Source organism: Rhinopithecus roxellana, chromosome 5 (genome assembly GCF_007565055.1).
Source record: "Rhinopithecus roxellana isolate Shanxi Qingling chromosome 5, ASM756505v1, whole genome shotgun sequence".
NCBI classification, from domain to species: Eukaryota; Metazoa; Chordata; class Mammalia; order Primates; family Cercopithecidae; genus Rhinopithecus; species Rhinopithecus roxellana.
The window spans coordinates 23,940,924-23,967,294 of record NC_044553.1 but is presented as its reverse complement, the minus strand read 5'-3'; the positions used below and the strand labels follow the sequence as shown (position 1 = coordinate 23,967,294).

The 26,371-nt window shown below is 37.2% G+C and overlaps 1 long non-coding RNA gene across 1 annotated transcript in view; it reads left to right on the top strand.

Moving 5' to 3' along the window:
- Nucleotides 1–26,371, top strand: part of LOC104668678 — a 75,594-nt gene that overhangs the window by 21,332 nt on the left and 27,891 nt on the right. The window contains exon 3 of the long non-coding RNA XR_748870.2: nucleotides 1,124–1,233. This is a non-coding gene — a long non-coding RNA (uncharacterized LOC104668678). The remainder of the gene's footprint in view (nucleotides 1–1,123; nucleotides 1,234–26,371) is intronic.

Here is a 26,371-nt window from a genome sequence, read left to right as displayed (position 1 = left end):
TGAGGCTGGACATGGTGGCTCATGCCTGTAATCCCAGCAATTTGGTAGGCTGAGGTGGGCAGATTACCTGAGGTTGGGAGCTCCAGACCAGCCTGACAAACATGGAGAAACCCCATCTCTACTAAAAATACAAAATTAGCTGGGCGTGATGGCACTTGCCTGTAATTCCAGCTGCTAGGGAGGCTGAGGCAGGAGAATCACTTGAACCCGGGAAGTGGAGGTTGTGATGAGCCGATAACGTGCCATTGTACTCCAGCCTGGGCAACAACAGTGAAAGTTCACCTAAAAAAAAAAGAAAGAAAAAAAGAAAATTTTGAAAATAGGGAAATGGAATGAAACAAAAATAACCTCCATAATCCCTCCACTCTAAGACAACATTACTTGAGGATTTTCTTCAGTCTTTTGCTTCGATATTTTCTTCACAGTGTGACTCTACTCAAAGTTGCTTTTTTGTTGTTGTTGCTGTTGTTATTGCTTGTTTGTTTTGGCCTTTTTTTTTTTTTTGAGACAGAATCTCTCTCAGTTGCCCAGGCTGGAGTGCAGTGGCGTGATCTCGGCTCACTGCAACCTCCATCTCCCAAGTGATTCTCCTGCCTCAGCCTGCCAAGTAGCTGTGACTACAGGCATGTGCCACCATGCCTGGGTAATTTTTTTTTTTTTTTTTTTGAGAAGGAGTCTCATTCTGTCGCCCAGGCTGGAGTGCAGTGGTGCAATCTCGGCGCACTGCAAGCTCCGCCTCCTGGGTTCACACCATTCTCCTCCCTCAGCCTACTGAATAACTGGTACTACAGGTGCCCACCACCACGACCAGCTAATTTTTTTAAATTTTTAGTAGAGACTGGGTTTCACCGTGTTAGCCAGGATGGTCTTGATCTCCTGACCTCGTGATCCACTCGCCTCAGCCTCCCAAAGTGCTGGAATTACAGGTGTGAGTCACTACACCCGGCCTAATTTTTGTATTTTTAGTGGAGACAGGATTTCGTCATGTTGACCAGGCTGATCTTGAACTCCTGACCTCAGGTGATCTGCCTGTCTCAGCCTCCCAAAGTGCTGGGATTACAGGCGTGAGCCACTGTGCCTGGCCTGCTTGCTTTTTAAATTAACTATATTACATAATTTTCAGATAAGAGACAGCTATCCAGAAAGAGCCCTAGAGAGGGATAAGGAACTGTTGGAATGCTCTGATATTAAGAAAAAAAAAAATTAAATTCAAAACCAAAAACAAGTCACAAGGTAAGCAAAACTTGTGTCACTTTCTTTTATATCTTATGACTTCATTTTTAGCCATCATTTTACGGCCTGGGAGAAGACTCAAATAAAAGGGAAGGCAGAAGGCTGGAGTGGGAGTGCAGGGGGAGAGAAAGAAAGAAAAGTTAAAGAAAAAAAAAAAAAAAGAGGAAAAAAAGCCAGAATTGAAAAGAAAATACATTTCAAAAATACATCTGGTCCTGTTGAGAGTAACAGCACTCGTGTAAATGTGTAGACAAGTCTCTAGGCTGATTTTTTTTTAAAGTCCACATATTTGATATGTATTGCATTCATTCCATAGTACACACATTTGAAATTCAGTAAAGAAAAACAGACCCAGATCATAGTTCATTTTTGAGAGTACAAAAAGTCTTTTAACTTAATTTTGCATTTTGCTTTTCATTCCAATATTGGCAAATTAGATGTAGAGAGAGGGTTAATACAAGAGTGGTGTGGCCACTGGTGAGCAGTGAGAAAGATGTCTCCATCAATGACTTATTCCCAAGCCAGCTGATGGGCGGCACAGCAAGGCTGTGACCTGTCTTGGAAGCAGTCTAGCCCGGCACAAATATCACAGGCTTTGAAGCCAAAAGGGAACATGTGTTCCTGATGCTTGACCCTCTCCAATTTGTTACCGTGTCCACAATATGTTTTTACCTGGAAGTCTTTTTTTCAGGAAGTCTATGTACTACGGCTGTGTTCCAACATGATACAAGACCCCAAATGCCACTTGCTTGCTGTCTTCCTGGGAACAAGACAAGGATGTAATCAGAGCTTTTTAGGGTCTGTCTCTACACTGCAACATCCTAACACTGAAGTGTAGATTTATAGCATGCTTTATGTATATTTTCTTACTCCCAAGGCCCCCCTTTTTACAGATACATACACAACATGTCATGTAGAAAATATAAATTGTTGATCGTACAGGCACTTTCTTCCTTTTTAAACCTTTCCAAAGGTCTTTTTGTTAAATACACCCAGATGCCGTTTGACAGATGAGGGGCTAATTGCTCTGTGAATTACCTCTATCGATTCCTGTTTCATGTTGAGCCAAACAAACAAAAGATATTAATGCTTTGAAAAAAATGAATGATGACCTTTCTCTGCAAACACAGCTTGCGGTCTCTGATTATTGGTGATTCCAGAGAGCAGCGGTCAATCGCAATAGCTGTAACGCTATGATCACTATAATAAGCTTGCCTGACCTTCTCTGCCATGTTAAGTGGTTTAAATTTATTTGCCCAACAACAGAAGAGCTTTCATTTAAAGTCACAGAACATTCAATTCAATTTAAAGATGTAGTGTCTTCTTTCCTCTTCTTCCCCTTCCGTATCTTTCCCTTCTTCATACACCTACATGCTAAGTTTATTAATTGTTTTACCATTCTAAAACTAGCCTGATACCTGAAAAGCAAATTCCTTCAGTTCTTAAAGATTCCAATCGCCATTTTCTTTTTTGTTATTTCTTGCTTTAAGACACTTGAAACACTTTTTTTTTTTTTCTCTATTTAAGTTTTGTCCATGGTTTAGGTTTAATGTGTGCTGCATAAAAAGTCAAGAATCCATGAGCAGGGTGGTGCTAAGCACCCCAGCTTGGGAACCAGGGGTATAGTTCCATTTTTGTCCATAATTAATGGGACCTTGAACCAATATATCTTTTTTTCGCTTAGGGCAGTTTCTTCCAACTTGGTAAATGAGGGGAAAACCGCCAGGTGATCTACCTTAGAACCTCTTTCCAATTGGAACATACTTATGTTTTAGATCTCTCTACTTAATAGTTTCATATAAATGGCAGAGTTATAATTTGGCAGCTAAGATAAAGTGATGATAGGACCTTCAAGGACTTCCTAACTGTTTCTCAACGAAGTTTTATGATGGAGAAAATATGCAAACCACAAAAGATTAAAGCCTTAAATGGTTAGGGAGTGGATGCACCCCCCACCCCCACCCTTGGTTTAAGTGGAAATCTCTTGAAAAGAGTACCCCTGACACTTCCACCAATTTCCTGGTAAGAGGCACGCCAAAAATACCAAGGAAGTAGTTTCCCTTAGAATACTTTAGTTCCTGTGCTATAGGATCAAAGCAGGAAGTGAAGAGAAAAACACCACAAATAATCAAAAGGCTTCCTGCCTTAGTTTGACATTCTCAAGCAGTTAGGTCTGAATTCACATAGGATGCTGGGTACCTCTAAGGTGACTTTTCTTAGACATTGTCTCTAGTTTCCACTTAAGACAGTGCCCAATAGTACTGTCAAGCCATCTCTTAACCATACTTGACTCGGCTATGTTAAGTACCATGTTGAATTAAAAAAAAAAAAAAATGCAAAGCATGGTTCCTCCTTGTGTCAGACTCCTTACTGTGGCCTCAAAGTACCAGGATCCTTCTCAGCATGAGGGTATCTGCAAATGCTATGTGCTTTCTCTGCCTAGAATGCCCTTCTACTCTTTTTCTCTTCAAAATCCAATGTCAGTGCCTTCTGAATCCCTATTCACTCTTTCAAATTTCGCGTGGCATTAACCCTCTTCCAGAATGCCTCTTATACCATCCTATTAAGGATTCACCATAGTATACCCAAGGCACACTTTTGTCTCAGCACTTTGCGCATCTATTTTATTTACTGCTCCATTTTTCTGTTTTCCCTGGAAATTTGCACTGTATCTCAGGTCTCTGCCACAGAACTTGGGGCTTAGGAAGTGTCCAACTGATGTTTGAAAATTAATAAATGAATGGAAGAATACATCTAATTGTGACTGCTATATAACCATTACAAAAGGCAGTGGCTTTAGATAGCTAGGGCTTATGATCACTCATGCATCTGGAGATCAGTTGGGAGATAGTTGATCACAGCTAAGCTTGGCTGGGATGGCTCAGCTGATCGTGTTCTCTATGATCTTCATCTTCCCCTAGGGACAAATGGTGCTGCCCAGGTATGCTCTCATGGCTAAGCACAATTATAAGAAAGAAAGCAACACCATGCAATGCATCTTAGGACGTGCTGCCACTTCCACCTTATTCTTTTGGCCACAGCAAGTCATATCGTTAACCCTAAGTCAAGGGACAAGTTCATATACTTACCTCCTTAAGTCACATGTGAAAATCACACATCACAGGCCATGGATACAAGGAGAGATAAACAATTGGTCACAGTAATAAAACCAAACCTGTCAAAAACAAAATACTAACAACCATATTAAGAACAGAAAATTTGAATACTAACAGAGCCATTTGACCAGTCTCCAGTTTTAACTACTCTATCGTCATTTCACCAACATATAACCCAGTCACTTTAATGATATATGTGTCCCATAAATATTTACCAGATTGTGTTAGATCATAGGAAGTAAATAGAGAAATCACAATTGGATGAGTCCTGGTAAATTTAATTTTATGCTTTTTTAAAAAGAAAATATGCACAGCAGGCAGATGCAACTGTTAGGGACACACAATGAAAAGCTAAATGATGTTTATCTTGTATGTATAAAGACACTTTTACTTTTGTTTACATATGTCACCATGGAAGCTAGTTTAATAATATTTAAGTCCCCCTGGTAGTTCCACATCCAATGACTCCCTTTCTCGGGACACCTACTTATTTTCCTTATAACAAGCTTGGAGAAAGGTCAGGTAGGCATTGCTGGGACATCTTCTTTTCAGAGTTTCTGCTCAATCACAGAGCTGATGTTAAATCTCCAAAGTCGAGGCGTTGATTTACCAGGAAGAACATAGTTAACTTAAAAGCAGAAAAAGTCCTGGTGGTAATCAAGCCCTGTGAATTCCTGGCCCTCTTCCCCGGAGGCCCAGTGAGGCCCACTCAACGGGCCAACCCCACACCACGCATACTGGATTGGTGGTCCTCTTATCATAGAAAATTCCACCAGTGTGGCCAAAACATACAAAAGGAAGCACACAAGAAAGATGTGAATATAATATGCAGGCCCTGGATTGAGTTTTATGAAAAGAAAAAAGAAAGAAGGGAATTTTTCTTAGCTCTTTTTCATAGTTCATAGGACAAGAAACAACAAGACAGATTGCTTATCAAATGTGAGTAGTTTTACTATTTTTAGTGGCAAATTAGGCACTAAAAGGACAGGTTTAAAGTCTCTCCTAATTTTGTCCTATAATCAGATAATTTAAATTTGACTATAAATAGAATCATACATTTTCTCACGATCTGCCTTTCATTTCACACAGTAAGAGTTGTATTATTTATTGAAAACATACAAATCCAGGCATTCTCAAAACTTCTTTCTTTCTTGACTTTAGTTTGTGTTAATAAAGTATGGTATCGGAATCCTGTCCTGTGGCTGCAAAACATTAAGTTCCTTGAGGCAATAAGATGCTTGTTGTTCTCGTCTAATCTACCAGAATTTCAGAATCCTGTACTTCCAATTTCAGAAGAAGTAAAAGATGAGAATGTGCTGTCCTCTCTTGCCTGGCCTGACCCAGTCTCCCTGATTTGTTTCAATATGCAGAGGCTTCCCTATATAAGCCAACTCCAACTCCAGCATTTGGATTTTTCTACGTTTCTCCATGTTTGCAGTTCCTCTCCATTTCCTTCCAGGAAAAAGCGTGCAAACGACAAATGCGTATTCTGATCATATTTGAGCAACAAAATCTTGACAGCGTTCTCACGACCATCAGGAAAAAAATTCCTTCCATGAACCTAACCCTAGAAAATGCAAAAATTATTGATAAATGTAATGCAGTGGTCAACTTCTTATCTGTAGCCTACAAAACTTTAGACATTAGTTTGTTGATGGGAATTAATACGGCCTAAAGTCCTCATTCATTCGTGACAGTTCTATCATATTACTGCATAAGATGCTAAGATGTTAGTTGCTGGAGGTGGGGGGGCAGGGGAGAGGGAATTGACAGAGATGGGAAACCAAGCTGTTTTGCAAATATTCACAGCTGCAGCTTTCTGTAATCATGCTCCTCTTTCCACTTTCCAGTGGACTTTGAAAAGACAAATTCATAAGAGTTATTTAGCCATAAAAGGGAATCAACTCCTAAGCCCGGCTTCCTGAAGACCTCAGAAACTGAATTACCGCAGCACTCCCTAAGGTCCAGAGCACAGATTTTTGTTCCCCTCCCACATCCCTATCCCAAAGAAAAGTTTTCCCACTAGCTAAAATAATTAAAAACATTCTCAGAATAGAACACAAAATGTTTCTGGTTTGAATACGAGCCTATTTTTCAGGGGAAAAAAAATCAATGTATTGCATATTTACAGTTTGGTATTACAACAGTAGTGAAACTATCCGTTTGAGGACTTAATTGCATATAAAAATAAATAAATAAAATGTGCAAGGGTAGTGTGTTCTTTCTTGATGTTCTTCTGCCTACCTTTTTGATTTGTTAACTAACTTCAGGGGAGAATCCTTAAAAAGAGCAATACACCAGCCCATATAAAGTCACTGGTTATCTCTGAACTGGAACTTAGCTTTGTAAATCCTGTCTAGGTAAATTACCTTTCCAGTGCAGGGTATTTCCTTTTAGGAGATTCCTTGGGAAGAGCCTCCAGGGAACTGACTAACTTTTTAATGGTTCACTCAGATTAAGAGGAAGGAAATGTGAACTCCTTTGGGGGGAGGAGGCACCACTCTAGGCTGTCTGCATCCTGTAATTCTTCCCAAGTCCGTGAATCATACTTTTAAGACTCCTTTTCAAGGGCATTTGTCTTCCTTTAAGAGAAGGCCAAAGCAGAAAAGACGAGTTTTAAAATAGGTCTCAATCAAGCTTTAGCCATGAAAACAATTGCATGATTCTCTCACTGACTACCCAGGAAAGGTTGCACCGGATCCCTTACCTGCATGCCTCCCCTCACCTTGCACAATACTCTTCCTTTCTTTAGTTTCAGAATTAAAATGACTTTTCATATCATCTCAGCATCTTTGAGCTACAATTCTGTACAACTCTTTCATTTATAGCCAGCCACTGACACTGATTTCATTTATGCCAATGGCATTGGAAGAACTGAGCTATGATAACATTTTTCAAAATCATTTTAGATAGAAATCTGGCTTTGAAAATAATGTCTTTACTTAATAAAATATCTACTATGTAGACAATTATTGACTATTTTTATACCTTTTCCACAAAGTATGAACATTTCTGAGAATAAATTTATCAGTGAATAAAGTTTATCAGAGGTTGAAGCATTTAGATCCTTCCAACTTCTGTAGAGGTATGAAGTCACAGGAGCACATTTCTAAAAAGCTACGATGTTACAATACCAGTTACTCAACCAATAAAGTGTATTTATTGAGTATCTATTAAGTGGTGATTTCTATTATTTTCAAGCTCCTGCAAAGAGTGGAAAAAGCCAGGTATGGTGGCTCACACCTGTAATACCCGCACTTTGGGAGGCTGAGGCAGGAGGATGGCTTGAGCCCAGGGGTTCCAGACTAGCTTGAGCAACATGGCAAGACACCTGTCTCTTATTAAAAACAACAACAACAACAACAACAACAACAAAGAGTGGAACAACCCTGTCAGAATGTGCAAAAGGACAAATGTATAATGAAATGGAATATCCACAGAAAGTACACCAAGAATGAACACTAACATAAACTGTGAACTTCGGGTGGTGATGATGTGTCACTGCAGGTTCATCAGTTGTAACAAAGGCACCTGTCTGGTGGAAGATGGGAGGAAGGCACTACATGTAAGAATGTGAGGGTATATGAGGCCCAGCGTGGTGGCTCATGCCTGTAATCCCAGCACTTTGGGAGGCCAAGATGGATGGATTACCTGAGGTCAGGAGTTCGAGACCAGCCTGGCCAATGTGGTGAAACCCTGTCTCTACTAAAACTACAAAAATCAGCTGGGTGTGGTGGTTCACACCTGTAATCCCAGCTACTCAGGCGGCTGAGGCAGGAGAATTACTTGAACCTGGAACGCGGAGGTTAGAGTAAGCCGAGATTGTGCCAGTGCACTCCAGACTGGGTGACAGAGCGAGACCCTGTCTCAAAATAAAAATTAAAAAGTATATGGGAAATCTCTGTTCCTTCCTCTCAATTTTACTGTAAGACTAAAACTGCTCTAAAAAAAATAAAGTCTTTAAAAAAAATGTTCAAATGAATGGATTCAAGGTGAATTTAGATTATATTTAAATTAACAGGATTCTTAGAGTTGGTTTGAACAGTTCAGTAGCAATTCCTTAATCTAAAAGTCTCTACACATTTATTTTTGACCTAAATTGATTTCATTTGTAGCAAAACGTGACCCACACCTATGTGGATGATGCAGTCTTTATTTATCCCAGTTAGTGTGTATTCATATGTGCCACTGCATGCATATTAATGGATGCCACCCTAGGCCCCCTGGTGATAGCAGATAGTATTGGGCTTTGTGGCCAAGATATTTTCCAAACTCCTAATAGTTCTGAATTACAGGACACATCTCATCCCAAGAGTTTTGGATATGAGATTGTGGATAAAAATATACTGAAAGAGAGAAAGTAAGTACGGAAGAAATAATAGAAAACAGTTGAGTTCCGTTTTATCCCTTCTCTGATTTCTTGAGAGTTCCTAGTCTTAGATTTCCATGCAGGTCTCCATTATTATAATGGTCCATTTTTTTAATTGAAATTTATTTTCAGTACTAAAGTGCAAAAAAACCTAGAAATGTAATTGTGATTTCTACTTAGGAGGACCTCAAAGGTTTTGTATGAATGCCTGTAGCCTGCATTTCGTTTCTATAAGTCTATTTCAACAGAGTACTCAGAATAGATCTTTCTTTCCTCTCATTCTGAGTAGAAATGTCAGAAATGTGAGGCTAAGGATTTAAAGCATAAATTAGGGGTTTGTTGATGAAAAGAAAGAAAGGAGGAAAGGATTGAAAGAAAGAAGAAAGAAGGAAAGCAAGTATGGAAGGAAGGGAGAAAGGAAAAAGAGAAGAAAATAAGAGAAAGGAAAAAAGAAACTTTAGTCTGTAGAATCTACATTAAAATGTTTATCCATGCTTAAGACATCTTGAAAGAAAAGATGTCAAAGGCAAATTCTAATATTCTAAAACTGCAATCCAATTGCATAAAATTTGGAATCATTTGGAAGAAAATATTTATATATCTTATATTTTTGTTTAGATCTGATCTCCATAAAATCTCTTATAATATACAGATCCATATTACAGAGATTATATATACAAATATTTTATTGCTTATGCATAAAACCTGATTTGTTGGGGGATATAAACTATGGCTTTCTCAGGTATCACTGCTACTTGATTGTTCTGAGTATTGGCTTTCTGACAGGGATTGGAATGAAGCCATTTTTATTAATTTAGTTATTTTTGCTGATATAAAAGGCCGTCTATCATGTTAATGATGTATCGGTCTGCGGTCCCACCGAACAATAATTACAGAATGTTCCTAATAGTAAATCATTTGTCACAATCACAGCTCAGTACAACAACCTTTTGTTGAGCAGGGGAAGACATTATCTGAATAGCAATACACCTTTATGTGAACCGATGAAAGGTCTTAACACAGACCAGTCCGGCAAATACCTGAGAGTTCCACGTCTGAACTGTCCATCCCCACATTCCAACCTGGGGATATGCACTGTGAGCTGCTGAATTTTCTCCAGTGTTAGCCTATCTAACATAATGAAAACAACACATTTTGCCCAGGGAAGAACAGATGAGGTTTCACAAGAATATAAAAAAGACTGCTCTGAAAAGGAGAAGAAATCAAATGATCGAAAAAAGGAAAATATTAAAGGTTTTTACTTCCATTTCCCCTTTCAGCAAGAATTGGGCACAGAAACGATATAATACTCAAAAAGAAAAATCGAAGTTAACAAAAAGGCATTGCTATCTAAATTAAATGAAAGCCCCATCATCAGAATGACATAACGGTCAAGTTCTTCTTTGTAAAAATTTACAAATTGCTTTCAGTTATTTTTGAGCACTATTTGTAAAACATAAGAGCCAACATTTTTGAAGTATTTCTATGTGCAGGGAAACTTTTCAAAACAGACTTAATTTCTTTTAGAACAGTTTTAGGTTCACAACAAAATTGAGTAGAAGGTACAGAGATTTCTCATACAGCCCCTGCCCCCTGACTGCTGCCCCACCTCCCCTGCTCCACCCAGCCCTCTCCCCCTTGTTACAATTTATAAGCCTACACTGACACACCGTTGTCACCCCAGGTCCACAATTTACATCAGGAACTCTCTTAAGGACTTAATGTGCATTGATTCTTTTCATAGTTTCAAAAACTTTGATATTAGCTCCATTTTAGAGATAAGGGAACTGAGGCAGAGAAGAGTTAAGTGGCATCAGGGTGATTTCTGAGATTTGGTCAATTTCAAACCCTAACCCAGTTGATTAACTACTTCTCATTATCGAAGTACTCCAGTGAAAATAAATCAACAACATCTGTTGGGTACCCATATGCTTGTTGAGATTTTGGTGAGATGATGTCAATCATGCCAGTTTGGCAAGAATATCCCCATTTCATGGACAAAGTAACCCAACTTCAGAGGAGGAAAAGCTAGGATTTCAATACTGGTCCATGACATGAAGCCTGCATCATTATCACATGACCCCTCTGTCCCCATATTCCCATGTTCTGTAGGAAAAGCTGCCCAGTTAATGAGTAATTGTGTCATGTATGGCTTGAGTGACTGTGTTTTTTATAACAATGATACTCAAACTTGAGGTCCATGGATTTTATAAAATCACAGAAACAACTAACTTCACTTTAAGGGTATGTACTTCTATTTTTTATATTCTACACATGTGTATTCTTGATTAGACATTTTATTGAGACAGGAATGAGTGTATGTAAAGGAAGAAATTCTAAAATATTTGTTCATTAAGTCCAGTGACTTGAAAATAACCTCAAGATCAATTAAAATATAGGAAGTAGAGGGAGCCATAAGTTGTGCTATGAGTTTAAAAGATCACATCACAGAAAAGAAAAAGATTTTTTTAAAGCATCAACAACAGAAATTGTTCTAGAAGCTTATGCACAGTTAAACAAAGTTAAAACTTTGTGTTTTAAAAAGCCATGCATAGACCTCTTGCTCTTTGATTGCCCCAAAATGAATTTGGAAGGCTCAAATTAGCATTAAATGGAATAACTTCTAAGTATCCCTCCCCTCAGACACTTACCCTTTCTTTTATTGTCTAGAATTCTGTTGGAGGTATCCTTGGACTCCAACAGGCAAGTCAAACTTGCTTTTCTAGTGTCAAATCCAAAATACCAATTAAGTTGAATAGGGAAATGAATATGCTTATAAATTTTTGACAGCCACTGATAGCGATAAGGAAGTCCTTGCCCATAACTTGAAATCAGTTATCAGGGGATACCAGAGGAGCAGAAAGTTGTTTTTTGCCAAGCCCTTGCAGCCTCTTTTCCTCACACTGGCCAGATGGCCTGGAGGTGGCACTTACAGCTGCTTCTGGAAGGAACCTGCTGCAAACACACAGGATGCCTGTGACACTGCCACCACACTGCTTTCCAAAGGGAAGAAGTCCTGTTTGAAAAAAAAAAAAAAAATCAAATGGCTTCCTTTTGCCCCAACCTCGCTGTCCCCTACCCCTATGTTCTGTCCAGAAGAAAAATCCCTCAGCCGCAATGGTTGTTTTTATTAAATTCTCCTCAATAAAAAGCTCAGGCAGGATTTATTAGGTACTCAGGGAGGACGTTTAGTATTTCGCCAGTTATTAAGTGAAAATCAATAGAAAGCAAAGAAAATGGAAGTCACTGCACTGTTAGCGCACCGTTGTCGCCCAGATATTATGTCGGCTGTCTTGTAGATTCATGACAGACGAAAGAGGCCGGGAGAGAACTTTCTGCTTACATTGCACGAGCCAAAGTGGGGTTATTCATTAGAGCAGGCAGCCGGCCAGATGGATTTCCAGTTCAGTTTTACCATTTATCTTTAAAACGCCTGTATCGAGTGAGAAAGAACACTGATATTATGTGATATCAATGGCAGGTTTATGTATCTAAATCAGGATTTATTGTTATTTTGTTCCAAAGACCTTTTTTTTCTCAAGAAATACCATTTCACTGGAAGAAAATAATAGCTAAAACCTTGTCAAAGATAACCTTTCATGCTGTCCGTGCACCACTAGCTGTAAAACAAATAGAACTCAGTATATAAATAGTTTTAACCACATCCTTACAAATCATTTCTTCTGAATCTGTTTTCCCCATTTCAATATATATATTTTTTAATGCCACATACATGATTTTGGGTCATTCAATGTTTTCTTTGCCTGTAGTTTAGCTCTACATAATGTCAGCAATTGTTTTAATTCCATCTAAAAGCTTTAGCTGTTTTGTGTTCTTCTGTGGAATGCCACATTTCTCAAAAAAATTCTTTGGAAAAGCAAAGTGATTTGCTGGTTTTTTTTTTCTTCCCTGCCTTAGAATGAGCTTTAGAGTCAAAAACACCCATCATCTTTTTTCAGCTACTTCAGGGTCTTCAAAAGCCAGGACGTGTTTTCTTTTCACTTGAATTGACATTTTTGGTAGTGTCCGGGTTTTCTGATTCCCTCTCTTCTAAAGGACAGATTGCAGCAGACCTGGGCAGATCAGATCTCCAGTCAATCCTGCTAAGTAAGGAAGGTGGCCAAACACCAGGATGAACCACTGTATCCACTTATAAACAGCTCTCAAGAAAATACAGTCAATATACTTGCAAAATGTCATTAGTGACACTTTGTGATTAGGAGAAAAATTACACCTGGGTTTTTGACTGAAGCGCTTGCTAATAAAGAACTGTGAATGTATTTTTAAGCTACCTTAGTTTTACTTTTTCTATCCTTTGGGTTTGGAAAAAGAGGAGATACATTTAGCTTTATATGGACCAATATTAGATAGCAGCCAGACAAGGTTATTTAAAGACGAATATGCATTTTTTTCTTTTCCTCTTTTTTTTTTTTTTTTTTTTTTTGTGAGACAGAGTCTCACTCAGTCACCCAGGCTGGAGTGCAGTGGCGCGATCTCAGCTCACTGCAACCCCTGCCTCCCGGGTTCAAGCGATTCTCCTGCCTCAGCCTCCCAAATAGCTGGGACTACAGCCACCATGCCCGGCTAATTTTTTGTATTTTTAATAGAGATGGGGTTTCACTGTGTTAGCCAGGCTAGTCTTAATCTCCTGACCTTGTGATCCGCCCATCTCAGCCTCCCAAACTGCTGGGATTATAGGCATGAGTCACCGCACCCAACCAATATGCACTATTAAGTGTCACTGACTTAGAAAAATTATCTAAAAACCAACAGAAGCTTTTTGCTACCATTGGACAAAAGTGATACTATACTGAAAAGTAAGAAAATAAAAGTAAACAATAGATTATAAAATATTTGTTCCTTGATAGTCTTCTTTATCTAACTGATAGTCTTATCTAACTAGCTAAATTCCTCAATCAAATTGAAGAGCTCAATTATACCAGAAATCTCTTCTTATAGTTTTCTATTTAGCAGTTTTTCTCTTTTTAAATCTGCGTTGACAATCCAAATGGCATTTTCCTTTTAGATGGCACCCTCCAATAAAACACAGAAAGTTCTTTATAATTCTCATTTTTTAAGAAAAACTATTCTAGAACTCTGTATATATTTATGCATGTGTGTTTGAACCTGTTGGTAGGGAGGCAGTAAAGAATAGTGGTTAAGAAAATGGGCTCTGAAACTAGATTATATAAGTTCAAATCACAGTCAGTCACTCCCTGGCAGTATGATTTGGTGACATTATTATAGCACTATGCCTCAGCTTTCTCATCTGCATATAAAAGATAATAACCTTATAGATTTCTTGCCAAGAATACAGGGGTCAATATAGGTGAAGGTCATAGACTATCACTTGCTCAATATTAAGTCCTCAAAGCATCAGGTAGCTATTACTTTGAGTATACCAAATCCAGAACACCAACACATCCATGTTGATGCTTTGATTTTCCAAGAAAATGGAATATAGTCCCACAGAGATTCAGTTAACCCTCCATTTTCATATTTACTAATGTATTTAGACCCTGCAGAAAGATACAGTCTTAAGCTTCAGCCGTAATGAGAATCTCACTTAAACCAAAATTTTGTATTAAATAAATTTGCCTTAAAGAAGTCTCTTTCTTTGTGGGATCAACATTCAATCTGAAATACTAAAAACAGTCTATGGGCAAAACCACATTATTGATTTACTAATAGCTGTACTGATACAATAGTCATGAGGCTTAATGTCTGATTGGGGACCTATTTATAGACATGTTAATTTGTTGAAAACAATGTCTAGTTATTTCATTCTAACAAATAACATTAGCAACACATGCAGTTATGAGAAAGAAATGATATTGCCAATTAATATGACTTGAACAGTGAGAAAACTAAGACATTAATGCCAAAGAAAATCAAAGTTGATGACTTGGATTCATTGCCCATATGCATCATGTCATTTGAATAGTTGCCAAGGCTGTGTCTTACTTTGAGTTTATAGTATCAGCCCACTAGCCTTTTATCTTGCTTACCCTCTCTAGACATCAGGATTCTTACTTGTAGAGGGAGTATAATACACCTTCTTTATTCACCCTACAGTTGAGGATTGAAGGAGAAAGCATAAAACACTTATTAAAAGAAAATTATACTTTATACAGTCAGGCTGGTGGGAAAATCAGTACAATTAATAAAACAGTGATGTTAGAAAAGAGTGACTACTGTCTATTTTATTGCCTATTCATAGGTACTCCTACATTTGTTCAACAAAAATTGTTTGAACGCCAAGGACATGGAGGTTCAGAGCCTAAGTTGACCTCAGCTGCCTAGCCCCACCCTCCCATCTCTCTCTGGGTGTCTGTAAGTGATTTAATCTCTCTGTGCCTCAGATTCCTTGTTTGCAATATTGGAATAACAATAGTGCCAGTTATGTACTAAAGGAGATAAATAGTACTTACTTATGTATTCAGTAAGACCATACATATTAAGTGCTTAGAATAGTGCCTCATAAACACTCTATTATGGTTTCACTATTATTTGCTTTCCAAGTGCACAATATAATGCTGATCGATTCAGAAGACAAGACTCTGACCTCATGAGCTGATCAGAGAATCGGCCTCATCTTAGATCAGAAAATTCAGATAAACATATAGGCAACTTTTATAGGGTGGGATATTAAAAAAGGACATCCCAACTCTTATTGAAGGCATGAGATGGAGGTAGAAAAGACTTCCTTGTGGAAGTGATAGCTAAGCTGAAAAATTAAAGATGAAGTCAGAAGGTAGAAAAGGTGGCTATAAACCTGAGGTGTTTAATGAAACCCCTGCAATAAAGGAATGGCCTATAACTGCACATTCCAATATGGCGGCCACAGCCACATACAGCTATGGAGGGCTTGAAACGTACCTAATGGATGAGAGGAACTAAATGATGTTCATTCATTTTATTTTTTATTTTTTTCAAATTTAAATTTAAATAGCCACAAGAACTTAGTGGCTAAAGCACTGGGCAGCTCAGCTCTAGACAGAGGGAAAATCATGTGCAAAGGTCTAGAGATAAGAGAATTCCTATATTCTGAAGACCTCTGAAGAGAATTCTTAAATTCTGATATTTTGAAAAACAGCAGATTCCTGAAGGATGCAACTTCTGGAAATTTGCAGAGGTGATGTATGGTTTACTGCAAAGTTCAGGCTTTCACTGAGGCTGTGGAAAACCATTGAATGATAATAAGAAGGACAGTGATACAATCAGATTTGAAATTTAGTAAGATCTCTCCAGCTACAGTTATAATAGTAGCTAGAATTACTAACACTTTATAATTTACAAACTTTTCGGATCACCTGACCTCTCTTAATATTCAAATCCCTTGTATGAGATAAATCTATACTTCATTTTCTATATCTTATTTATTTTGTCTCCGATCAGCAGCCAATGCTCTTGCCCACACCCCTTGGAAGACAGACCTGATAAAAGGAAAACATTTGTATGATATCAGTGCACAGACTCATTCATTAGGATGTTCATAAATTAATCTGGAAAACAGCAGCAGTTACTTCCAAAGAAATGTTTAAGAATCATTTTCCTCAATGTGACTTGCCTGTAGAGGTACAAATGCATTCAGTCGTGGTCCCATGGGCCGTCACCTACTCCCAGCACGTTAGTTAACTCCTCTTGCTATTGCCAGTGAGAGAGCCTGAGCTGCTCTGTGCGCACGGAGTGATGAGGGATGAGCCTGCCTCACCCGGCTTCCTGCGGACTTCCCCTCACTCGCACATCTGTATCCCTCCTTGCCTCGCAGACAAGTTGCAAAAAGAATCCGGACTAGGCAGGGATATCCACTGCAATATGCTTACAGTCTCTGGCTGCTGACCTGAATCTCCATGTCAGTTCTGAGTAGATAAAAGATGGCATTTCTGTGAGTGGAGATGAGGAAGGAGCACAGCCACTCTGCCCTGGAATCAGCGCTTCTTCCCAACACTTGCACACACCTACAACTTTAACTCAGCAATTCTCTTAGTAAGAAATTTTCAAAAACAAAAATATGCTAACATTTGATTTGATTACATCAAGTTATTTTTTCTCTCTTTTTTAAAGGAGGAATATTAATAAAATCACATTTCCTTAAAAGAAAAAAAAAAAAAAACAGGGACTGTAAATGCTGCACTAATTTAATTACACACTGGCACCGTAAGACACTAATGTAAATATTCTGGTGAGTAGGCATAAGACACTTGAAGTAATTACTTAAGGACTCCCTTTCAAAGAATCTCTCCCTTTTTTATTAAATGCCTTTTAACATTAGCACTTTCTTCCTGACAAATTAAATGAAATTTCATTACTCTCCCTGACTTAATGGCATTAGGTTCCCGCCTAGGTGTGAGTTAACCCTCCCAGGACAGCTGACAAGGGCTCCCACACTCAGTCAAAATGGCACTGTCCTAACTCACAAGAGAAAAGAAGCCTCGAAGAATCCTTTGTGTTTTTACCAGAGCTTTCAGAATCCTTCATTTCTTTGATGTTTTTTCAGCTGTGATCCTTGCAAAAATCTAAGAAACCAGTGGTATTGTTGTTTTCCAGTGTTCTTGAGTTCGCCGCAAAAAAAAAAAAAAAAAAGAATATCTTTCACTGAGACTCTAATAATGACAACAAGGATAACAGTAATGGCAAACAGTTGCACAGTACTTCTTAAATATCTTCTAAGCAATTTACCTCTTTTAACTCATATTAGCCCCAACAAAACACTATAAGGTAAATACTGTTAATTCCTACTCTCAAATAAGGAAATTAAAATACAACGTGGTTGAGCAATTTAACCAAGGTCACACAGTTAAAAGCAACAGAGCTAGGATTCAACCCAATCAGCCAGCTATTGTCAGACACTTTTATACATATAATTATTGAATCTTCAACCCTGGATTGACATAGACTTATTTCCATATTCCTTTTTACATTTGTGCAAATCAAGACTCCGACATGTTAAAGCGACAAGTTCTAGATCATGCAGTTTGTTTCACCCAGGAACTTGTAACCAGCCATTTCTTCTTGACAAATGAGCTTCAAAATTGTTTCCAAAGGGTGGTCTCTGAAAAATGGTGTTTCTATACCTACTTCATTACACTTATTAAGACAAAAAAACAAATGATTTACTTTTAAAAGAGAAAAAAAAGAAATAGAGATTACTATAAGACTGATTTTATTTATAATACTTTAGGAATTAAATTATAAAGTGACAAGAAAAATTACAGAATAATTGCTCAGGAACTGTGGGTCTGAGGTCATTGTCCTACAAATCTCAGTATGAACTAAAAACAAATATGTGTTAATTTTTGTTAAGAGGACAGTTGAGAAAACCTTCACAAAGTGAATACCGCAAGAGTCGTTCTGTTTTTAGATAGAACTTGTGCCTAGGAGTATGCCAGAGAGAGACTCCCAAGATACGTGTAACACTGATAAAAATGGTTTGAGTGTGAGTTCCCTAAATGGTATCCCTAGCATTTTTTATTTAGCTACCTTTTTGGGGATACATGGTCATATTTTCTACCCACCAAGTTTTACCTCTAACATTTTTAAAGTCTGCTTATTCTTTTCCTCGTTTAGACCTAACTTTACTTCTTACTCTTATTTTGGACTTAATTTTATTCTATCTTCCAGGGTTACAATACATTTAGAGATCTGAACAACACAGAAGCATAATGAGAGAACATTCTTTCTGGTCAACTTTGAATTTCTGCAGACAGGGCCAACTGTTAATGAGAATGCATTTTGATTTTACTTCCCTTCTCTCTATCTGACCCAGTGATACTTCTCTTTGGCTGAAACTCTTTTCTCTATATAATCCTTTTTCCTGTCTATGTCACCGGTAGCTGGGACTTCCCGATGTCATGTTCCATCTTACCAAAAGGGTGTCCTTTCTAAGACCTCGGGCCATGTGGAAGAAAAATAATCAGCTCAAAGTTCAGAAGACAAATGTTACAAGGGGGAATTTTTTTTTCTCCCCTTGGTTGTTCTTAAACATATGTAGCTTTAAGGATCAGTATGTCAGTGTTTTGAAAGAAGCAAAGACTGAATTTATTTTGGTGGAGCTATCAGATTCTGAGGAGCTGGATCATTTGTTTTCCTCTTGTGAGGTCCAGGTAAAAGTTCATTCCCTCCATGGCCTGGTGCTTCTGACAAACAAAAATCAAGGACCCAAAATAAGTATTTTATCTAAAAAATGTGAACTATCCCAAAACAAACATGAAAAAGCACAGCTGCCAAATTCCACAAGTAAAAAGAGTTGGAGGTTGAGACAGCCCACGATCTCGCTGGGGAGTAATGGGTAAAGTTTGGCCAGCTGCCCTTAAGGCCTTGAGGGACACTCAATCCAATTGCTGTGTCTTAGCGGATGTGAATTTCAAGGTTACACCTGGGTGTTCAAGGGCAGGGCCAAGTGTAATCGGCACTTAGATCATAGATTAATCTTATTTGCCATCTATTAGGTTTGATTCCTTTTCCCTCTCTCCCTCCCTAAAGCCAGGATTATTGTGATAGTTTAAGATAATGGATTCCAACGGAAGAAAGGTCACGCAGGCATGGAGATTTGGAACCTTAAGATAATATGATTAATCTAAAAGCTTCTTTCTCCAAGGGGAGGGCCGCACTTTTCATATGTCTAATTGAGAGAAGAGAGCTGAAAGACCGAGAAAGAGCAACAGCAAAGGAGTGTAAAGGAACTGAGTCCTTGTCAACAACTGCAATTAATTATCATTGTCAGGATGATCTTTCATTAGTTTTCACACTAATAAGATAGATTTGCCTCGTGCCTGAGGCTGATAAAACCTTATTGGCAATGTTGATAAGAATATGTCAGTATGGAGAGCAATTCATGGACATCTTTATTTTATTTTTCTAATTTTCCAAAACTAAATGACTACCTGGATATTGCCAAAAGTGACTACATCTAGGTTGTTAAGGCTATGAAATGCAGCAAAAGTCCTTAGCAGAGCAGTATGATTGGCATAATCTAAACAATAGGTAAATGTTAACCATTGTTATAAATGCTATCAATACGTAAGTGCATATTGTGTAACCTAAACAATAGGTAAATGTTGACCATTGTTATAAATGCTCTAAAAATAAGTACATTCATATTATATATTTTGAGGTATGTAGTTTAATCTTATCCCTTTCAGATACTTCAAGATAACTCTAACCAACTTGGAGGGATCCATAGAAGGAAATTAAGAGTAATATTTATTTGTTTATTAATCATGATGCGTCAAGATTCTAGGCTTCTGATAAGAAACCATTAGTCTTGGTCCACTTGCAAGAAAATTAGAAATTAAATGCAAATATGGGTTCTCTACTATCTTTTTTTTTTCTTTTTTCTAGGACAGAAACTGTTTTACTCTTTATTGTAACTGCTAAAATACAATCATCATTGTGGCTCACTGTTATTTTGGGGTTATTTAAAATGAATAGAAATATGTATCCCCTTACTTGAAATGCATACATGTATATTTCTTTTCTTATATACATACATATAGTAAAGCCACTTTCATCACATTTAACTTGCTCTGTTGTCCTCATGCTGTTGGATTGTTTAAGGCAAACAACAGAGAAGAGGGATGGACCTCTGGGGTTGCCAATTTGCTTCCAAAGGCTCAAATGTGTGGCCTTGGGGAGAGAAATCTGATATTTTAACTGTGATATGTAATTTTTCTAAATCAGATTCTTCCTTTTTAACAAATGGAACTTTGTTGGTTTATTCACTGGGTAAAAAAGAGGGCAACGCGTTTTTTTCTTTAACCAAGATGACAGAATAGGAGACCATTCCTGAATGTGCAGGACCCAGTGCAAGGACTAGAGAATGGCAATACAATCAGAATGTGAGATATGCCTGTTTAATATAATCTGTGAGGTATTAATATATGCCCATCATCATTCAATGAGATTCTCAAGACTCTGAACAGTATTAAAACTATATGAAATAATTAGTTCTCAGTAAGAACCATGTAGTCTAGCATGAAAACCAGTTGCATCATGAGTGGAAATGCCTGTGTTCAAATCGGGCTAACATATAGTTGCTTCAAGATGAAGTGCAGATAAGGTAGAGCAAATTGATGCTGAGCACGTGCAAAAATAAAACACATTCCTCTGGGTGAAACTTTCTTTTTTGGGAATTTGAAGCTTTTCACTAAATAATGCTGTAATTCATTGACTTCCCAACTTGAAAATATACTAGTCAGTCATAAATTTGTTCTGTAACCCAAAGAAGTGAAAAAAATATTTGTAGTTTCTGGGACAGACCATTATTTTCCCATGCTCTAAAACCAAATTTATATTGAATTTTAAAAGTCTACTTTTTAACATGTGTAAAAATGGAGCACTTGGGAGTATAAGAAGACAAAATACGGGGATTTATACGCCGAACCTTAGTCAATTTCTGGCCAGTTGTTACAAGTGGTTGAGATTGAAATGTTCTGGATCAATGTATAATAACAGCTCTTAAATGTTTTGTTTAATTTCAAAGTTTGATAATGGAAAGGGAAACAAACACTATGTGCTGGAATCTCATTCTGCTCTTCAGAGCAACCACCATAAAACACACCAAAACAAAAACAACAAATACTGGTTTCACCCATTCAGTTTATTCTGAGCTGGAAAGTTCCAGGAAGGCTGGTTGGGCCCCTGTCTGTCATATCCCTTCCTATCCTAATCTCATTCCCACATTCTGATGTTTCCTGTCCTCAGAAAGAGGTGTTGGCATTCAGCAACCCCCATACATCAAAGCTTTACCTAATATATCATGTGTTTATTCTTCCCAGCCACAGGGCATATCACTCTCAAATGACTGACACCAACTCTAAAATGAAGTGGGCCCAAAGTGGGCTCTAATAGTTATGGGAAGCCTCTCTAGTCAAACATAAAGCAAATTAATGTGAGCCCCCTCCTGCACCTTCAGTCTGGAAATGTCATAAAGGAATAAGCAGGGTGACCCTCACAATGTCAAGGACTGGATTTCAATAGATTTACATATTAAAGGCACAGGACACATTTCGTTTGCTCTAACATCAAACTTGTAAGTTTCTAAATTATAACTTCTTTATTTTAAAAATCAGTTCTTATTGTGGGCTGAATGCACAGATGAGTAATGATATAAATGCAATTGTGCATCTATTTCACCCATCATAGTTTAATTTTAAAGGGCGAATTAAGCGAAGACTTAGAAACAACTTGTATGGCTAAGAATTACCCGTATTTCTATGGTGTCAGAATGTGTTTGTGTGTATGTATGTGTATCTCAAGAGTGGTGTAGAGAAACAAATGGGTGAAGGAAATAGAGAAAAGAACAGTATGTATTGACAACAAATTTTTAGTTAGTCCTGATTTTGCGTCACTCTAACAGTGCCAGGGAAAGTGCTCAAGAGGAATGCTGTTGATAGACTCCATTGTTGTTTTGCTGTAGGATACTTAACACAGCAAACTCAACATTTTTTTTTTCAATCTTTGAACCTCTAATATCCTAAAATATCAGGTCTAAAAATATATCACAAAGCCATCTACTCTGTGATTAGACTTCTGGAGAAGAGATAAGTCTTTGTGTCCCTGATCATTGGCTTGCTTGGGTAAATTCCTTTGTTCTCTAGTTATGTTTGAGATGACTTTCCTACCATGTCTGTCATCAGACTAACCAAGTAAGTTACCAGTATGATGTATGAACACAAGACATGCATATGCCCATTTATACACATTTTCTCTCTCTCACGTGTGTGGGTGTGCATGCGCAAACACACACACGTTTTGCTTATTTCCTCTGGAAGCAATAAAAAACAACTGAGCACTGTGTATAAAATTGGGAATATACATGAGCACACAAGAAGATTTTGTTTCGTTTTTTAGTTGCTGCCAGGATGTCTTAGCAGAATTATTTCTTTCACATTTCAGGTCAGTTTATGAATAAGGTGCAAGGTAAGCTTTCTTCTGAGTGAATATAAGGCAGCTTATCTCTTATTAAAGAAACTGAGTAAGGTTTTCAAATCCTGCTAATTTTAAGGAGGAAAAAGAGCTATGGAAAATACATTGTTTAAAAAATTAATTTAACAGCTTATACCCAGATGGTTTCATTAGTTGGATTTTTTTTCTTTTTTCTTTTTTTTTTTCTGTTCACTCAGAGCTATATCCTTAGTATTAAACACATTTTTAAAAAATGCAATTTCTAAGAAAACTTTTCAAAACCTAAAGACAAACAATTGCATAAAAATATGAAAGCAAAACAGAACTATACCTGGGGTAGGATATATTTTATTAAAGTATTACTCATATTTTCCAAATTTTTCTTCTTTAATATTGTGAGCTTTGCTAGTAAAATTAAAAGTTTATAACGTTATTGCTTGTGAAATTCAAAGGAAATCTTTCTTTCCTTTCTGATGTTTTCAGAAACTAAAAAATATACTATTACTTAAGTGTGTTGCTTGTGAGAGAGAGAGTGTGTGTGTGTGTGAGTGTGTGTGTGTGTTTGGCCAAGCAATCATTTGATTCACTGAACCCAAATACATTCTTTCTTGTGTAGGATGATAATTCAACATCTTGCAAATTACCGGGCAGAGTACAGACCAGAAAAGACACTCTTTAGATACTGTATTCTATAAAGTCAGTTCTAAATTTCTTTACCTAGTCCCCTTCCATATGCTATAATAAGCAAACTTTTCTATTGTGACTTGAGTTACATTTTTTGTGTTTTCGTTAATTTTATTAATTTTGTTTTTATTTCAGAGGGCATTTCTGCTCTTAAATAAGAACTGTTCATGTAAAAAGAGCTTTCGTTTAAATTCTTAATAAAAACTTGGCTTCACAAAGGAAACATGTGTTAAATGTTTATGCCTTTCAAACAGAAATCATCTTGTCTTCTTTGTGAATAATCTTAAAAATTTAGAACACCGTGAAGGCAAAAGAAACAAAATATTTTCAATATGCCAGTTTGTTTAATGCTGCACTACTGAAGCTGCACTACAGTGATATTGTACGACATTCATGGACACTCTAAGGTGTTGAGTTATATACCTATAGTTCCAAAATGTTCTAATTAAGGGAAATTCTAGAATCAGTATTAGAAAAGAAACTGGTAACATCTCACTTATTCATAGAAATAAAAGCCTGGAGCTGGACACTACAGATCCTTACAAGTCAAAAGATCTTTCTCCCTTCAAAGCCAGCAAGAGGAAGAATGATCAAAATCCAAAAATGACCTTCTATAAAGGAGAAAACACATGCATATGTTATAAAACATCTTATTTTTAATACATTTTAAACGGAAATATATCCAAAAAGGTAATCAGCAAGTGTAGGCGAGTTTGTGTGCATTATATGGGGGGCAGCCACGGGTTTTCTGAGGGGAGGATTATAAATATCATTATTTCTATGAAAATACAAATAAAAGATTAGCTCTTAATAAAAAGATACAACATTTTAAGTGTATATCTCTTTTTTAATCAGTCACTCTTTGCAAGTCAGGCTTTATTACTTCTGAGTTCTTGACAGGTACTTGAAAAAAGGTCACATAATAAACTGTGCTTATTTCTCATTGCAGAAAAACAATAAGTCATCTCTGCATCCATTATTTACCAAATTGTCTTCATTTTTCTTCACCTGCTGTGTTTTCAGCAATAAAGATAAATAATATTATAAAACCAGCCTAGATCTTTTCAGAGTGATCCAGAATTTGACAGTGAGCTAGTCTTCTGGAGTTGAGGAGAGTAAAAGAATTAGGAAGAATTTGCTGTCCAAGTTGTTTACCAAAATATATTAAAGGCTATTTTTCACAGAGAGATCCATCTGGAACAACAAATATATGTATTGGAAAAAATGTTTTAAATAAATCTAAACTGATGCAATAAAATTTTATTATACCATTTCCTTTCAAAGAAATTATATTTTTGTGGGTAAGTAAACACAAACTACTTTCTTTTCCAACTTTTTTTTCTCCCTTTACTCCTCTATCATTAATTTCTGGCCTGAGTAAAAGTCCTTGTTGCATAGCAAAGAAATATTTTTAAATGCCTTAGCAAAGAAAATAAAGTATCTAAATGTGTTTCCTTACAATTAGAATAACTTATCAATTAAAAGCCTATGTTCAAGGGTCAGACTGCAAACCCATGTTCTGACTCATGTATGCACTGAACTGCTTAATGAGTTTCTCTGTGCCTTGGTGGTCTTATCCAAGCAAAATGGTGGTGATGTGGTATATAATATCTGGTTAAGCAAATGGCCCAAGACCATGTAAGAGACAAGTTGAAGCTGGGATTTGAACATAGACAATTTAGATTCAACATCTGTGCTCTTAACCAACAGAATCTAGCACATGCTGAGCCCATTAAGGCCCCTTAAAGAGCTTTCAGAAGCCAACCTGGTCAGCCCTGGCCAGCCCTGCCGTGTGTCACTATTTTATTCGACAGTTCCAGCCTGGTTCTGTCACATTGTCTCATCACAAAATTGGATTGCACAGAACTCAAATGGAGAGGACATGCAAACTCAGGAATGCGGAGCACTCATCATCTGCTGTGGTCAAGGAGACAATCTGTGAAGAAAGTGAACAAGGCAGATGGAGATAAGTGCAAAAACAGAGATCCAAAATGCTCCTAAGAGAGAAAGGAACAGGAATCTCCCAGTTTCTGAGAGCCTCCCAGGTTCTCTTCCTTGGTGCTTCTGAGTTTTCCTGACAACTTCATGCACTTGGTCCATCGGAAAAATTTATGACCTGGATATATGTGTGCATGTGTGCGTGCATGTGTGTGTTTAAGGAAAGGTCAGGAGATTTATGTCAGTTTAAGTTAGTTTCTATTCTTTATACAAATGAAATGTCTTAAAATATATTGGTAATACTTCGCTATTTTAATTTAACTTTGGTGCTTTTTTCTTGTTTGATAACTTTCTAACACACATGGCATTTTCTCGACTCTTCTTTCAGATCCATTATTACCCAGCTCAAGAACATACCAACCCCAAGTCCTCTCTCACTCTCCTTTTTGGGCTCCAGCATCTCTGCCTTTTCTCAACTCTTTCAAACACCTATATTACCTGCTCCCAGAGCTTCCAGTTAGTCTCCTACTGAAGTTCAAACTCAATCGTTCCTCCTCTGCAATGTCTTCCAAATCATTCAGGAAGAGTTGATACTTTTCTTATTTGTACTCACACTATATTGAATATACTGCCTTATACTATATTATCTTTTTGTTACTGGCTAAAGTGTTTTCTTCCCAAGGTCAGAGACTGGGCAGTCTGTGTACTATTTGTCCTTTTAACCTGATTACTTAGGCTGGTGCCTGGGATGTAATAAGTGCTCAAAAACATCAAAATATGTTTCTGTGTGACTGAACTCAGCAATATCACTGGGAGTTCATTTATGTGTATGTGAGATTTTGTGAACTCTCTATATAAATGAAGTATGTTATTTTGAAGTAGCATATATGTGTGAAGAACTATATATGGCATATGGTGTTCAACATAATCAGCAAATATAGTGTTTAATGAAAATGGAGGGATACATTTTTAAACAGTTTTCTGATAACAATACGATTAGGGTTTTCTGTTCTTTTTTCTAATAAAACTAAAATATTAATTAAAAATAAAGAGTCTGAATAATTAACTTTTTGAATTAGACTTACTTATTCAAATTGGAAGACTGTTTCATTATTCAAACTAT